Source organism: Gadus macrocephalus, chromosome 1 (genome assembly GCF_031168955.1).
Source record: "Gadus macrocephalus chromosome 1, ASM3116895v1".
Classification (NCBI taxonomy): Eukaryota; Metazoa; Chordata; class Actinopteri; order Gadiformes; family Gadidae; genus Gadus; species Gadus macrocephalus.
Window position 1 is genome coordinate 25,891,774 of NC_082382.1, and position 13,182 is coordinate 25,904,955.

The 13,182-nt window shown below is 48.3% G+C and overlaps 11 non-coding genes across 11 annotated transcripts; 1 reads left to right on the forward strand and 10 right to left on the reverse strand.

Moving 5' to 3' along the window:
• Positions 1-6,183: 6,183 nt before the first annotated feature.
• trnar-ucu (transfer RNA arginine (anticodon UCU)) lies at positions 6,184-6,275 on the forward strand. The gene is given in 2 exon segments: positions 6,184-6,220; positions 6,240-6,275. It is a non-coding gene; the product is annotated as a tRNA-Arg (tRNA).
• Positions 6,276-8,807: 2,532 nt separating this feature from the next.
• Positions 8,808-8,901, reverse strand: trnar-ucu (transfer RNA arginine (anticodon UCU)). The gene is made up of 2 exons: positions 8,865-8,901; positions 8,808-8,843 (listed from the first exon to the last, which is right to left on the reverse strand). It is a non-coding gene; the product is annotated as a tRNA-Arg (tRNA).
• Positions 8,902-9,111: 210 nt separating this feature from the next.
• trnar-ucu (transfer RNA arginine (anticodon UCU)) lies at positions 9,112-9,205 on the reverse strand. The gene is made up of 2 exons: positions 9,169-9,205; positions 9,112-9,147 (listed from the first exon to the last, which is right to left on the reverse strand). It is a non-coding gene; the product is annotated as a tRNA-Arg (tRNA).
• Positions 9,206-9,688: 483 nt separating this feature from the next.
• trnar-ucu (transfer RNA arginine (anticodon UCU)) lies at positions 9,689-9,780 on the reverse strand. Its single transcript is given in 2 exon segments — positions 9,689-9,724; positions 9,744-9,780. It is a non-coding gene; the product is annotated as a tRNA-Arg (tRNA).
• A 210-nt stretch (positions 9,781-9,990) lies between these two features.
• Positions 9,991-10,084, reverse strand: trnar-ucu (transfer RNA arginine (anticodon UCU)). The gene is made up of 2 exons: positions 10,048-10,084; positions 9,991-10,026 (listed from the first exon to the last, which is right to left on the reverse strand). It is a non-coding gene; the product is annotated as a tRNA-Arg (tRNA).
• Positions 10,085-10,612: 528 nt separating this feature from the next.
• On the reverse strand, positions 10,613-10,706 carry trnar-ucu (transfer RNA arginine (anticodon UCU)). The gene is made up of 2 exons: positions 10,670-10,706; positions 10,613-10,648 (listed from the first exon to the last, which is right to left on the reverse strand). It is a non-coding gene; the product is annotated as a tRNA-Arg (tRNA).
• Positions 10,707-10,915: 209 nt separating this feature from the next.
• On the reverse strand, positions 10,916-11,009 carry trnar-ucu (transfer RNA arginine (anticodon UCU)). The gene is made up of 2 exons: positions 10,973-11,009; positions 10,916-10,951 (listed from the first exon to the last, which is right to left on the reverse strand). It is a non-coding gene; the product is annotated as a tRNA-Arg (tRNA).
• A 483-nt stretch (positions 11,010-11,492) lies between these two features.
• trnar-ucu (transfer RNA arginine (anticodon UCU)) lies at positions 11,493-11,584 on the reverse strand. Its single transcript is given in 2 exon segments — positions 11,493-11,528; positions 11,548-11,584. It is a non-coding gene; the product is annotated as a tRNA-Arg (tRNA).
• Positions 11,585-11,794: 210 nt separating this feature from the next.
• On the reverse strand, positions 11,795-11,888 carry trnar-ucu (transfer RNA arginine (anticodon UCU)). Its single transcript has 2 exons — positions 11,852-11,888; positions 11,795-11,830 (listed from the first exon to the last, which is right to left on the reverse strand). It is a non-coding gene; the product is annotated as a tRNA-Arg (tRNA).
• A 528-nt stretch (positions 11,889-12,416) lies between these two features.
• Positions 12,417-12,510, reverse strand: trnar-ucu (transfer RNA arginine (anticodon UCU)). The gene is made up of 2 exons: positions 12,474-12,510; positions 12,417-12,452 (listed from the first exon to the last, which is right to left on the reverse strand). It is a non-coding gene; the product is annotated as a tRNA-Arg (tRNA).
• Positions 12,511-12,720: 210 nt separating this feature from the next.
• Positions 12,721-12,814, reverse strand: trnar-ucu (transfer RNA arginine (anticodon UCU)). Its single transcript has 2 exons — positions 12,778-12,814; positions 12,721-12,756 (listed from the first exon to the last, which is right to left on the reverse strand). It is a non-coding gene; the product is annotated as a tRNA-Arg (tRNA).
• Positions 12,815-13,182: the final 368 nt, after the last annotated feature.

The following is a 13,182-nucleotide window of genomic DNA, read 5'->3' on the forward strand; positions in this document are numbered from 1 at the left end:
GGGAGCATATGACCCAGGTCGTCATCCAGCAGGGCTGGAGCTGCTGCCTGGATGGTCAACACGTCTCTGGGGGTGGCCACCATGTCGCCCCAGACCTCCGACCTTACGTTGTGAAGGAACCTGTCGACCCCGGTCCGTCCCGTGGAGAGAGCCTGGTTCTCCTCCTCTCCCTCTGGTATGAACCCTGAAACGGCAGTGGCCCCCGGGTCTAAAGATCTACCAGGCGGACGCTGAGGGCCAACAAAAGAGCATGTATACTGAACCAATTCTTCTTCACCCCCTTTTTAATCAAACTGCACAGAGCACTGCATGCTGGGAGAGAACCCCCCCCCCCTCCACCATAGCCTGGGAAACTCCAGGCTTCGCTCCCGAAGAACTTCCTGACAATTCTGTTCCTGCCCCCCCTCCTCCGGGGCCCGCTGTGCCGCTATATTACCCTGAGGAGGCGCTGGGCTCCAGCCCCCAGAGGAGAGGAGGCGCTGGGCTCCAGCCCCCAGAGGAGAGGAGGCGCTGGGCTCCAGCCCCCAGAGGAGAGGAGGCGCTGGGCTCCAGCCCCCAGAGGAGAGGAGGCGCTGGGCTCCAGCCCCCAGAGGAGAGGAGGCGCTGGGCTCCAGCTCCCAGAGGAGAGGAGGCGCTGGGCTCCAGCCCCCAGAGGAGAGGAGGCGCTGGGCTCCAGCCCCCAGAGGAGAGGAGGTGCTGGGCTCCAGCTCCCAGAGGAGGTGTTGGGCTCCAGCCCCTAGAGGAGGTGCTGGGCTCCAGCCCCCAGAGGAGAGGAGGTGTTGGGCTCCAGCCGCCAGAGGAGGCGCTGGGCTCCAGCCCCCAGAGGAGGTGCTGGGCTCCAGCCCCTAGAGGAGGTGCTGGGCTCCAGCCCCCAGAGGAGGTGCTGGGCTCCAGCCCCTAGAGGAGGTGCTGGGCTCCAGCCCCTAGAGGAGGTGCTGGGCTCCAGCCCCTAGAGGAGGTGCTGGGCTCCAGCCCCAGAGGAGGTGCTGGGCTCCAGCCCCCAGTGGAGGTGCTGGGCTCCGGCCCCCAGAGGAGGCGCTGGGCTCCAGCCCCCAGAGGAGAGGAGGTGTTGGGCTCCAGCCCCCAGAGGAGGTGCTGGGCTCCAGCCCCAGAGGAGGCGCTGGGCTCCAGCCCCCAGAGGAGGTGCTGGGCTCCAGCCCCTAGAGGAGGTGCTGGGCTCCAGCCCCAGAGGAGGTGCTGGGCTCCAGCCCCCAGTGGAGGTGCTGGGCTCCGGCCCCCAGAGGAGGCGCTGTGCTCCAGCCCCTAGAGGAGATACTGGGCTCCAGCCCCCAGAGGAGGTGCTTGGTTCCGGCCCCCAGGGGTCAGGGCTGTCATGGGGGGCGCTTCAGTGTCTGCTGGCTGCTGGTTCACCACAATATTAACAAAATACTGACAGCAGCTCTGGGGTTGCTGAGGAGAACGGGCCGGGGCAGGGGGGGGAACGGGGGAGAGGGGGGAGAGGAGGGGGAGAGAGGAGGGGGTGAGAAGAGGGGGAGAGGAGGGGGAGAGAGGAGGGGGAGAGAGGGGGGGCAGGAGGAGGGGGAGAGAGGAGGAGAGAGAGGAGGGGGTGGGAGGAGGGGGAGAGAGGAGGGGGAGAGAGGGGGGGCCGGAGGAGGGGGAGAGAGGAGGAGAGAGGATGGGGAGAGGAGGGGCCCTCACGCTGAGTCCTGTTGATTAAAGTGCTGGCGACGGCCGGAGGGGTCCTAGCAGCATCTGATATACGACCCTCATCTGCCCGTGGCCCGGGACGCTTCCCACAATGCACCACTCCGTTTCTCAGTCGGCGGATGAAAACATGTGCTGGGTTGCCATGTGTTTGCGTGTGTGTTTGCGTGTGTGTTTGCGTGTGTGTTTGTATGTGTGCGTGCGGTGTGTGTGTGTGTGTGTGTGTGTGTGTGTGTGTGTGTGTGTGTGTGTGTGTGTGTGTGTGTGTGTGTGTGTGTGTGTGTGTGTGTGCCTGCGTGTCTCTTTGTATGCGTTGTTGTCAGGAGGAGCAGAGGATTCCAGAGTGATTCAAAGACGTGAGGGCCTTTAATATCATCCCACGGAGATGGGTGAGTCAGCTCTCCCTGTCTCCCCCTCGCTGGGGGAAGTCATTCATTATGGGGGAGATTGGGGAGCTGGGGGAGAGAGAGGAGGTGGGGGAGGGGGTGGAGCTGGAGGAGGGGGAGAAGGTGGGGGAGGGGGTGGAGCTGGGGGAGGGGGTGAGGGTGGGGGAGGGGGTGGAGCTGGGGGAGGGGGAGAGGGTGGAGGTGCTGGGGGAGAAAGAGGAACTGGAGGAGGGGGTGGAGGTGGGGGAGAGAGAGGAGCTGGGGGAGAGAGAGGAGGTGGAGGAGGGGGAGAGGGTGGAGGTGGGGGAGAGGGTGGAGCTGGGGGAGAGAGAGGAGGGGGAGAGGGTGGAGGTGGGGGAGAGATAGGAGGTGGAGGAGGGGGAGAGGGTGGAGGTGGGGGAGAGCTTTCCCTCCCCTCTCCCGTCTGCCTGCAGGCTGCCCTGGAGCTGTGCCTCCTGCTGCTTCACCTTCTCTTATATGAGCTGCCCCCAATCCTGCCCCCCACACACACAAAGACACACGCACACACACACACACACACGTGCAGGGCACACACGCACACATGCACACACAAACACACACGCACACACACACACACACACACACATGGTGGTTAACTGGTGGTTAACTGGTGGTTAACTGGCGGTTAACTGGTGGTTAACTGGTGGTTAACTGGTGGTTACCTGGCTGATAGCAGTGTCCACGCTATGTTAATGTTTATGTCAATGGTTCTCATGAAGATCCGAGCTGGCTGTGATAGCTCTCACTGGGAGACACCTCGCCTCCCCCTCCCACCACCACACAGCATCTCGTCTCCCACAGTTCAGGAAACTGTTCACCAGCCGACAGTGTGCATAAGGCCTCATCTGGTGAGGAAACACTCGTCTGTCACTCCCTTATCTCCTCTCCTTTCCCCTTCCCTCCCCCTCTCCTGGTCAGCCAAGTCAGGTCAGTTGTCTCATTCTGACAATGTTGAAGGATTCGGGCTCCAATCACAGAACACGGAAGCTGACAAAGGAAGTATGGACGACATACTAACGCGTTGGACCCCTTCCTTTAGGGCTAGGGTTAGCACTGACCCGGCTAATGGAATGCTAAGCAAGGCCTCTCCGTGTGGAAAATGAACGCGTCTTAGCTCACACGTTACTGCAGGGTGACACATTCGACCCATTGAGCAGTAGGAGTTCGCCAATAAAGAGAGGAACGATCCCCAATCTCCCCGGGCCTTGCTTTGACTGCGCCGTAAAAGTGCTACAGCAAAGTTTGCTTCAGCTTCCCACGCACTCAAGGCGTCCATTGGCTGACGTCGCCCTCCCACCAACACGGCCACGCATAGCAGCGCCCGCAGGCCCCAGCCACCCGGGAAACCGTCCACTGTCTACAGTGTGTACGGTGGATCACCTAGTGAGGAGACATCTCCTCTGGTCCTCCCTTATCTCCTCTGCTCTCCCCTTCCCTCTTCCCCTCCCGGTCACGGGCCCAGCCATGCAGCCGTCGGGTCAGGTGAGGCAGGCGCTGGAGACGGCCTGGGTAGCAGAGACAGACGTGTGTGTTTGTGTGTGTGTGCGTGTGTGTGTGTGTGTTTGTAAAGAGAGAGAGCCAGCGTCCCGCTGGCTTCCTGCCTCCAGTGCGGAGTTATTTCTGAGGTTATTGATGTCTGCTCCAGCTGAGCGCTCTCTGAACAACCAGCCCGCCTGCAACAGGTTACAAGTCCGGCTCCCCGCTCATTAGCTTCTAATTGATTGTAATGTTGCTTTAGAGAAGTCGCCAGCCGCTATGGGGGCTCCGCCGGCCCGCGGCCCCCACCGGGCCCTGCTCTCGTCCGCCTCACTCACCAGCAGGGTCCGAGACGCAGACACAATCGGCCCTCTTAGATGGAATCATTAAAGCGGGCAGTTTCATACAGCACGCTTCTGAAGACCAGCTTGAGACCAGGGACAGTGGCCACTCTGCCGGCCCAGCGGGAGAGCCCCATCCTGGGCAGGCTATTGTTGCCTGCTCCCCTTGACTGGCTGCCTGTGGATCCGACGGCAATGGCTTGATTTGTTTGCCAAGGTCCTGGACTAAAGGCAGCCATGCAGGGGAGCTGGGTCAATATTGGTTTTGAGAGCATGTGGAAAAATGTCAAAATGTTAAATTCTATTGACGTCCCCCCACTGCTGGTTGTTTCTGTGGCGAAAGGCCGATGGGCCATTAGTGTAAACAGGGCTTTGTCTTAGGGATCAGCTTCCAACAGGCACCTCACCGAGCGAAACCTACAGATAAAGATTCACGTCTGAATGAAGAAACGGCCGTCAGCGGTCGGGGATCAAGGGAGCGTTAGAATAACACAGGAGGGAACAGACAGGAGCTGCTGACTTGGCCTATGTCCTTGTAGTACAATGTCCACCTTAGTTCAAGTACATCTCAGAGTTAGAATTCTGCTTTCTAAGAGATCTCCATACATGTTGATAATGGGCCTTTGTAACATCTCGCTGAACGACGTGGCCCTGCTGATAACCCCTCAGACGACAAATCAAGTCCTTATGTTTATTTTATCACCCTTCTGCCTTCAATGTCGGCCGCAAAGGCCGGACATTTTATTGGGAAAATGTGACAGGAAATGTCTAGACCTCAGCAACACGTCCCCCGCCTCTTCCTGGGCTGTGTCCTTGTGGAGACGTCCTCTGGCTTATGTGAGCATCTGCTTTACAAGGCGGCCTCCTTCCTCCGGCCTGCAGCCCTCCCCTGTCTCTTTCAGCCTCTGGGGATTCGGGATTCTCTTCCAAATCACCTCAATTAACATGGAGCCGTAAACCGTCCCCCCCCCGGCGCTGCAGACCCCCCCCGGCACTGCAGACCCTGCTGCTTTCCCCTTCTTGCTCGCTCCCCAGCTTTCTCCTCCCTAACTTCTATCAATGCCTGTTCTAACTTTATTGGACTTGGCCTTTGTGTGCCACTGGACCAAGTGGCTTCCCCCTGGGGCGAGGAGGAGGGGGGGGGCAGGAGCTGCTGTAGTGTTGGGGTGTAAGAACCGCCTTCAGGGCTAACTTTCTCTGGGCCCCCCTTGCTGAATACTTTCCTCAGAGACCATAAAGTGCTGATGACTCTCTCATGCAGAATCGGGCCTTGAATAAGAAACAAGGCTTGCGTATCAGAGTGGGATTTCTCTTGTTGCTGATATCGTCTTGAGAATACTCAAGAGGGTTGAAATACTGTACAAGTTCTATGTCAACGTAAATATACCGTAAGCTAGGCCAATGAAAACTGTTTGCAACGTCTTACATGAGAAATGGCGCTGGCGGTTTGAAACACAATAACGTCTCTCCATAATGACAAATCATTTCCAAATTAATTATAAAGAAATTAAAAACAAACCCTTGCTACCAACATAATAGCTAACATCTCAATGCTCAAAATAGCAGCGGTAATCGCGCTGTTGGGATGAACAAGCCCTACATCAGAGCTAAGGTTAAAGCAGTCCAATGTGCTTAGGGTAGGGCTTGATAGAAAACAACTTGACACCTAGATAACTGTGTTTACGCCGCCGCGAGCGCTAATGGACTGCTTAGCACGGCTCATCCGTGCAGACAAAGAGAGCGTCTAATGTCACACATTACTGCAAGGTGACACGTTCTAGTCATTGAGCCAAGCGGGAGTTCGTAAAGAACGTGCGAACTATCACCATCTCCTCGGGCCTTGTTACCGACCACACCGTAAAGTAGTCGACAGAGTTTGCTTAAGCACATCTACTTGAAAAGCAAACAACGTTTCCATTGGCTTTCGCATGTTGATATAATTTATCTCACCTAATTTCCTGTTCAAACCATTGGTGGAGAGGGGGGGGACTAAATACCTAAAGGGACAACTCTGTGTGACCCACCCTGCCTGCAATCTAAACAAAAATTGCCATGTCTTGGATCATTTGACCTCTCTTGGGCATTGCTGTTTCAAAGAGAGAGGTCAGGTCAGAGGGACAGCCATCTCACAGTGTCTCTGGACCCCTGGACACACGGAACAAAGACAGAACTGCTCCCGCCTACGTCCAACAATAGCGCTGCTAAAACCGTCCCCTCTCCGTGTGGAGGGCCTGTTTACTCTGCCAGCCTAACCCTAGCCGTCAGATGCAGGGAGCTATTAGTAGCAGAAATGTGGCTCTGTGGCGCAATGGATAGCGCATTGGACTTCTAGTCATCCATTTGAGTTGTGATTCAAAGGCTGTGGGTTCGAGTCCCACCAGAGTCGTCCTTTTAGGTAGTTTATAAACTTATTGCTGGAGTCTTGTATATTAGTATGTTATTTTGTGTGTTGTATTTAGTGTCATGAACTATAACTGTGTCCTAACTCGATATCTAGAGTACGAGTGTCCATGAAAGACTGTTGGGACTCAAACTCATGGCATCATTGAATGTAGAAGAGGGTCTTTGTGGTTATAGTTAAAGCTCTCTAGTTTTGGTTGAAGTCTTCAAAGCAGAATGTTAATTAATATTGAAGGACACAAGATAGAATCAACATCAAGATCTAGAGGATTCAAGTTGAACTAACTCCATGAAGACAACTTAAACATAAAGAACATTTTAGGCAACTCATTTAAGTCGTATAACTATGTATTGATGTGGCAGTGTATGTCTTTACTGTGTTTTATGAGCACCTATTGGTGGACTCTTGTATGGGAGAATATAATAAAGATATTATATGAATTATCCTACCTCGATAGAAGGTAGTTGTAGCATACTCGACGAGAAGTCCAACATGCTATCCATTGCGCTACCGAGCCCTAAAAGTGTACCAAAAGGAGCTGTAATTTATTCAATGTCAAAGGACAAAGGGATTTAAGGCAAATGCTTTTAGAGGTATAATCATTTATTGGTAAATCTTGGTATGGCTTGAAATTAGGGCCCGACCGATTCATCGGCCTGCCGATTTAATTGGCCGATTATAGCCTTTTTGAAAATAATCCACATCTGCCAAAAAGAAGCCGATTACAACCGATTTTTTATTTTATTTTTTTTTTAGAAATGTTATTGCGCTTAGTATCCTGCAGGTTGCGCTCCTACTCGCCTTGCTAACTAACAACTTTAGCTGGAGTAAAAAAGAGGAGATTGAATTTTACCGTACAACATGAAAGCACGCTCGCTCAGGCAGCTGCGCGCTCACCTCACCAATGTACACAAGATGCGTTGTTTGAGCATGTTGTGCCTGTTTTTCTTTAGGTCCCAGGCCATGTTAATTTGTTATACTGTAGACTCTAACGGTGAGACCATACTGCTCAGCACGCACGTGTTAGTCACTGCTCATGAGCGCAGCACATTGGGAGTTAGTTATTTATTTTACATTTTACATTGCACTCATTTTTGACTGTAAATGTATTCGAAAACACTCAAAGGTTCTGCATTCAATTCACATATTCGTCAAAAGTGTTTAAAGTATATTTAAGGTGTCAAAAAATACGTTTTATATGCTTTTTTTTGTTTTGTTTTTAATCGGCCGATTAAATCGTAATCGTAATTTTTCTCTGAAAATAATCGGCATCGGCATCGGCACTCAAAAATCTATATCGGTCGGGCCCTACTTGAAATATATATTTTTTTATGTTGAGTTTCATGAGCACTATACATTGATTCAAACTCTAAATCGACAGCATATATTGAGAATCAAAAAATGTCCATCAACAGCAACTAGAGCGGGACATGTACCCACAACGTTCAACCATGGATGACGAGATGGGAGTATGGGAGTATATAATTGGGCATATTGCATTTAGTGTCATGAACTATGAATATATCTTACCTTGATATCCAGAGTACTAAGGAAGGATAATTCAGGAAAATGCTATCGATTACATCACAGAGCCCTGTAATCACACTAAAAGGAGCCGTAGTTTCTTTAGTGTTAAAGTAGAAAAGGATTTTAGGCATCCAGAGTACCAGAGAAGGATAATTCTCTATCAATGATAGCCTGTTGGTACTCAAACCCACAACATAGGTTAGCAGCAAGTAGTTTTTTCAATGTCAAAGGACGAATAGATTTAAGGCAAACAGAATTAGATAAGGCTTTATACATTTGTTCATTGAGTTGTACGGACAATATACATTGATTCAACCTCCAAATCGAAAGCACTTATTGAAAATCATATAATGTCCATAAACATCAACTATGGTGGGAATTGTACCCACAACCTTGGATGGATGACGAGAAGGGAGTATGGGAGTAAGTAATTGGGCATATTGCAATTAGTGTCATGAGCTACGAATGTATCCTACCTTAATATCCAGAGGACTAAACAAGGATAACTTACAATGAAAGGATTTTAGGCATCCAGAGTACTAAAGCAGGATAATGCACCATCAATGATAGCATGTCGGGACTCGAACCCACAACATATGTCAGCACAAAGTAGTTTTTTTCGTTGTTGGAGACTATAGTTCTTCCTCGAGAACTACCGGTGTCAAGTCCATAATGACCGACTCTGCTGGGACTCGAACCCACTACCTTTGAAACACATCGCACATCAATGACTAGAAGTCCATCACACTATCCATTGCACCACAGAGCCCTGTTTGTAAATTAAAAGAAACTTTTTTTTTTTATTCAATGTCAAAGAACAAAGGGATTTTGGGCATCCAGAGTACTAAAGCAGGATAATGCACCATCAATGATAGCATGTCGGAACTCGAACCCACAACATATGTCAGCACAAAGTAGTTTTTTCCGTTGTGGGATACTTGGTGACTATAGTTCTTCCTCGAGAACTACCGGAGTCAAGTCCATAATGACCGACTCTGGTGGGACTCGAACCCACAACCTTTGAATAACATGTTTTATATGATTGACTAGAAGTCCAACGCGCTATCCATTGCGCCACAGAGCCCTTTAAAGTTAAAAAAAATAGCACTTTTTTCTTAAATGTCAAAGGACAAAGGGATTTTGGTCATCCAGATTACTAAAGCAGGATAATGCACCATCAATGATAGCATGTCGGGACTCGAACCCACAACATATGTCAGCACAAAGTAGCTTTTTTTGTTGTTGGAGACTAAAGTTCTTCCTCGAGATCTACCGGAGTCAAGTCCATAATGACCGACTCTGGTGGGACTCGAACCCACAACCTTTGAATAACTTCTTTTATATGATTGACTAGAAGTCCAACGCGCTTTCCATTGCGCCACAGAGCCCTTTAAATGTAATAAAATGTGCACTTTTTTCTTAAATGTCAAAGGACAAAGGGATTTTGGTCATCCAGATTACTAAAGCAGGATAATGCACAATCAATGATAGCATGTCGGGACTCGAACCCACAACATATGTCAGCACAAAGTAGTTTTTTTCGTTGTGGGATACTTGGTGACTATAGTTCTTCCTCGAGAACTACCGGAGTCAAGTCCATAATGACCGACTCTGGTGGGACTCGAACCCACAACCTTTGAATAACAACATTAAAGTTAGTTAAATTAGCATTTTTTTCTTGAATGTCAAAGGACTTTGGTCCTTTGGTTCTTTGATTTGGGTCATCCAGATTATTAAAGCAGGATAATGCACCATCAATGATAGCATGTCGGGAATCGAACCCACAACATATGTCAGCACAAAGTAGTTTTTTTCGTTGTTGGAGACTATAGTTCTTCCTTGAGATCTGCCGGAGTCAAGTCCATAATGACCGACTCTGGTGGGACTCGAACCCACAACCTTTGAATCACATCTCACATGAATGACTAGAAGTCCAACGCGCTATCCATTGCGCCACAGAGCCCTCTTTATAATCAAAAATAAACTATTTTTTCTCCAATGTCAAAGGACAAAGGGATTTTAGGCATCCAGATTACTAAAGCAGGATAATGCACCATCAATGATCGCATGTCGGGACTCGAACCCACAACATATGTCAGCACAAAGTAGTTATTTTCGTTGTTGGAGACTATAGTTCTTCCTCGAGATCTACCGGAGTCGAGTCCATAATGACCGACTCTGGTGGGACTCGAACCCACAACCTTTGAATAACATCTTTTATGTGCTTGACTAGAAGTCCAACGCGCTATCCATTGCGCCACAGAGCCCTTTAAATAAAAAAAAATTAGCACTTTTTTTTTGAATGTCAAAGGACAAAGGGATTTTGGTCATCCAGATTACTAAAGCAGGATAATGCACCATCAATGATAGCATGTCGGGACTCGAACCCACAACATATGTCAGCACAAAGTAGTTTTTTCCGTTGTGGGATACTTGGTGACTATAGTTCTTCCTCGAGATCTACCGGAGTCGAGTCCATAATGACCGACTCTGGTGTGACTCGAACCCACAACCATTGAATCACATCTCACATGAATGACTAGAAGTCCAACGCGCTATCCATTGCGCCACAGAGCCCTGTTTGTATTGTAAATTAAACAAATTTTTCTTCAATGTCAAAGAACAAAGGGATTTTGGTTACCCAGATTACTAAAGCAGGATAATGCACCATCAATGATAGCATGTCGGAACTCGAACCCACAACATATGTCAGCACAAAGTAGTTTTTTCCGTTGTGGGATACTTGGTGACTATAGTTCTTCCTCGAGAACTACCGGAGTCAAGTCCATAATGACCGACTCTGGTGGGACTCGAACCCACAACCTTTGAATAACATATTTTATATGATTGACTAGAAGTCCAACGCGCTATCCATTGCGCCACAGAGCCCTTTAAAGATAAAAAATTAGCACTTTTTTCTTAAATGTCAAAGGACAAAGGGATTTTGGTCATCCAGAATACTAAAGCAGGATAATGCACCATCAATGATAGCATGTCGGGACTCGAACCCACAACATATGTCAGCACAAAGTAGCTTTTTTTGTTGTTGGAGACTAAAGTTCTTCCTCGAGATCTACCGGAGTCAAGTCCATAATGACCGACTCTGGTGGGACTCGAACCCACAACCTTTGAATAACTTCTTTTATATGATTGACTAGAAGTCCAACGCGCTTTCCATTGCGCCACAGAGCCCTTTAAATGTACTACAATGTGCACTTTTTTCTTAAATGTCAAAGGACAAAGGGATTTTGGTCATCCAGATTACTAAAGCAGGATAATGCACAATCAATGATAGCATGTCGGGACTCGAACCCACAACATATGTCAGCACAAAGTAGTTTTTTTCGTTGTGGGATACTTGGTGACTATAGTTCTTCCTCGAGAACTACCGGAGTCAAGTCCATAATGACCGACTCTGGTGGGACTCGAACCCACAACCTTTGAATAACAACATTAAAGTTAGTTAAATTAGCATTTTTTTCTTGAATGTCAAAGGACTTTGGTCCTTTGGTTCTTTGATTTGGGTCATCCAGATTACTAAAGCAGGATAATGCACCATCAATGATAGCATGTCGGGAATCGAACCCACAACATATGTCAGCACAAAGTAGTTTTTTTCGTTGTTGGAGACTATAGTTCTTCCTTGAGATCTGCCGGAGTCAAGTCCATAATGACCGACTCTGGTGGGACTCGAACCCACAACCTTTGAATCACATCTCACATGAATGACTAGAAGTCCAACGCGCTATCCATTGCGCCACAGAGCCCTCTTAATAATCAAAAATAAACTATTTTTTCTCCAATGTCAAAGGACAAAGGGATTTTAGGCATCCAGATTACTAAAGCAGGATAATGCACCATCAATGATCGCATGTCGGGACTCGAACCCACAACATATGTCAGCACAAAGTAGTTATTTTCGTTGTTGGAGACTATAGTTCTTCCTCGAGATCTACCGGAGTCGAGTCCATAATGACCGACTCTGGTGGGACTCGAACCCACAACCTTTGAATAACATCTTTTATGTGCTTGACTAGAAGTCCAACGCGCTATCCATTGCGCCACAGAGCCCTTTAAATAAAAAAAAATTAGCACTTTTTTTTTGAATGTCAAAGGACAAAGGGATTTTGGTCATCCAGATTACTAAAGCAGGATAATGCACCATCAATGATAGCATGTCGGGACTCGAACCCACAACATATGTCAGCACAAAGTAGTTTTTTCCGTTGTGGGATACTTGGTGACTATAGTTCTTCCTCGAGATCTACCGGAGTCGAGTCCATAATGACCGACTCTGGTGTGACTCGAACCCACAACCATTGAATCACATCTCACATGAATGACTAGAAGTCCAACGCGCTATCCATTGCGCCACAGAGCCCTGTTTGTATTGTAAATTAAACAAATTTTTCTTCAATGTCAAAGAACAAAGGGATTTTGGTTACCCAGATTACAAAAGCAGGATAATGCACCATCAATGATAGCATGTCGGAACTCGAACCCACAACATATGTCAGCACAAAGTAGTTTTTTCCGTTGTGGGATACTTGGTGACTATAGTTCTTCCTCGAGAACTACCGGAGTCAAGTCCATAATGACCGACTCTGGTGGGACTCGAACCCACAACCTTTGAATAACATATTTTATATGATTGACTAGAAGTCCAACGCGCTATCCATTGCGCCACAGAGCCCTTTAAAGATAAAAAAATTAGCACTTTTTTCTTAAATGTCAAAGGACAAAGGGATTTTGGTCATCCAGATTACTAAAGCAGGATAATGCACCATCAATGATAGCATGTCGGGACTCGAACCCACAACATATGTCAGCACAAAGTAGCTTTTTTTGTTGTTGGAGACTAAAGTTCTTCCTCGAGATCTACCGGAGTCAAGTCCATAATGACCGACTCTGGTGGGACTCGAACCCACAACCTTTGAATAACTTCTTTTATATGATTGACTAGAAGTCCAACGCGCTTTCCATTGCGCCACAGAGCCCTTTAAATGTACTACAATGTGCACTTTTTTCTTAAATGTCAAAGGACAAAGGGATTTTGGTCATCCAGATTACTAAAGCAGGATAATGCACAATCAATGATAGCATGTCGGGACTCGAACCCACAACATATGTCAGCACAAAGTAGTTTTTTTCGTTGTGGGATACTTGGTGACTATAGTTCTTCCTCGAGAACTACCGGAGTCAAGTCCATAATGACCGACTCTGGTGGGACTCGAACCCACAACCTTTGAATAACAACATTAAAGTTAGTTAAATTAGCATTTTTTTCTTGAATGTCAAAGGACTTTGGTCCTTTGGTTCTTTGATTTGGGTCATCCAGATTACTAAAGCAGGATAATGCACCATC